Genomic DNA, 2,944 nt, shown 5'->3' with positions numbered 1-2,944 from the left:
TTAGTATGTTGAGTTTATTATTTGAATTTGTAAAATGATGGATAGTGAATTAATTTTTTACTGAAGACTGAACTATGATCTTGAATGTATTATGAGTATTGTCTTATAAGGGCATTAGCAAGTGGGAGTTACTTTAAACAGTGATTTGTACTCTTTAGCTTTATGAGAAGGGGCTGCTTAAATGTCTGCCTATACATGTTGGTCTATTCGGAAAAAATTAAATTTATAATGATTGTCCATAGGTTGTATGAGCTGTGATGAGAAAGCTAACAGACTAAAATTACAAAACAGCCCGCAGCGTAGCGGGGGTACTATCCTATGCCATTTAAATACAACATGTAAAACGAATAAATGATACTAAACACGTTCGACGAAAAATAAAAGTGCTCTTTGATTTCCATACAGAAGTCTTAAATTATTTATTTCATGTATGTAATAAATAACATCTACTATAAATTTTTTTTTAATAACAAAGATAATTCATCCATTCAAACTAAAAACGGGTAATTTTCTTTGAAAGAAAACTAGCATGTAGTGTAACAACCTGTCCCATGGACCCTGCTAGCCTCACTGCTAGCCCACTAGCCTCACTGCTAGCCGCCCTAACGGACCCCAAGCTGGCCCTGCAGGGCATTGATCCTAACCCATCACTGTGGATATCCCAATCCACCAGTAGGTTATTGGTGCGCCAGACGTTCCTCGAACTCTGGTCCTCACCCTTTAACAACCTTCCCACAGGACAAGCTGTCACCAATTGACCTGCAGATCAAACTAGCCTCACTGCTAGTTGCCCCCATAGGCTGGCCCTGCAGGGCATCGATCCTAACCCATCTGCAGCTCAATTGGTGGCAACTTGTCCTGTGGGAAGGTTGTTTAAGGGTGAGGACCAGGGTTCGAGGAACGCTTGGCGCACCAATAACCTACTGGTGGATTGGGATATCCACAGTGATGGGTTAGGATCGATGCCCTGCATGGCCATCTTGGGGTCCGTTTGGGTGGCTAGCAGTGAGGCTAGTGGGCTAGCAGTGAGGCTAGTGGGGTCCACGGACAGGTTGTCACATAATCAATTGGTGGCAACTTATCCTGTGGGAAGGTTGTTAAAGGGTGAGGACCAGGATTCGAGGAACGCCTGGCGCACCAATAACCTACTGGTGGATTGGGATATTCACAGTGATGGGTTAGGATCGATGCCCTGCAGGGCCAGCTTGGGGACCGTTAGGGCGGCTAACAGTGAGGCTAGTGGGCTAGCAGTGAGGCTAGTGGGGTCCACGGACGGGTTGTCACATGTAGTAGAAGAGCTTGCATGGGAAAAGATAGATACTCGTCATATGCCATATTTGCAAGACAATCAGCACTGGGGGTGGATATTTGGGTATCTATTCGGGTTCCGGTCGGGTTTTTTTGTTTAGAGAAATAGGACATATTTGGAATTTTTAAAAGTTTGGATCGGGTTCAGATAAACATCCATCAGATATGGATAGTTTCAGGTTATATCCAAAACCCCAAAATATAATGCATTAGATACAGTTAAAAAGGCTATGGAGATTTCAGTGCATTTGATACAGTTAAAAATGATATGGAGGATGCGGTGGAATGGAACCAGAGGAAAGGGCAAGAGGAAACGAGAAGAAGACTACCCTCCCAGCCAGTAAATGCCATAGTAAAATGGAAACCGCCACCGACGGGATGGTTTAAATGCAACACTGATGGTACTTGGAATGGCGAGGATACACGGTGTGGAGTGGGATGGGTGCTTCGAAATGATAGTGTGGAAGTTCAATGGATGGGAGCACAAGTACTAAGAAAAGCAAGATCAGTTCTGGAGGTAGAATTGGAAGCAATGAGGTGGGCAATGGCAACAATGTCTCGGCTAAACTACAGAGAAATCATTTTTGAGACTGACTCATTGGCGATGGTGAACCTATTGAACAATGATGAGCGTTGGCCAGCCTTTGCACCGTTGCCCCAGGACATAAGAGACTTGCTCTTTTCTTTTCAAGAGGTCGAAGTTCTTCATACACGGAGAGAAGGCAACAGAGTGGCGGATCGGGTAGCAAAAGAGTCTTTTTCTTTTGGAAATCATGACCCTAAGTTGTATTCGATAATGCCAAATTGGGTGAAACAACTTGTATTGATAGAAAAACCTTGTGTAACTTGAAAGTTGGTGAATTAAAGTTTTTGTTGAGTCCAAAAAAAATAAAGCTAATAGATTTTATCAGTTATATTAAACAAAATGCCCAAATACATAAGAAAAAACTTTTGCCTCATCGATGCCATCCAATCGTCCATTGTTGAGACAGTTCCATCAATTAGGGTTTTCGTCGGCCGATAGGGCTTCCAGGTGATCTCCCTCTATTCCTCTTCCACTCTTTAACCCTAAATTTTTGGAATACGATTTGATTTAAAATTTTATGGAATAAATATTGATTTGAAAATTTTCTTCTTTCAAAACCCTAAATTTTTGGAATACAAATTGATTTGAAAATTTTCTTCTTTCAAAATCCTAAATTCTTGAAACGACCGACTTTTTTTTTTTAATAATAAATAATAAATATAATATAATAAAATAAACTACAGCTAGTGGTCCCATACCCACTAGCCACCTAACCACCAACATATTCAACAGCGGAATAACATAATCAATATCCACTAATAAACCAATAATAACCAATAACAAACCAATATTATAGCAAAGGCAATATCCCAATACCAAACAACAAGAAACAAGGAACCAGCAACCTAGCAATGTTTCTAATAACCCAACTCTAGCAACCTAGCAATGCCAGACAACATCCAATCGAGTCCCTAGAACATCCTCCTCTTCATTGCCTTGATTCCACGATCACACTTTGCCTTTACCTGCACCACAAACACAAATTGAGATGCATGAGTATTTGATAAACACTCAGTGAGGCAATCCTCCCATCTACTGGGCTATACACAC

Source organism: Camelina sativa, chromosome 17 (assembly GCF_000633955.1).
Source record: "Camelina sativa cultivar DH55 chromosome 17, Cs, whole genome shotgun sequence".
Taxonomy (NCBI): Eukaryota; Viridiplantae; Streptophyta; class Magnoliopsida; order Brassicales; family Brassicaceae; genus Camelina; species Camelina sativa.
This window is presented reverse-complemented; position numbering follows the sequence as displayed.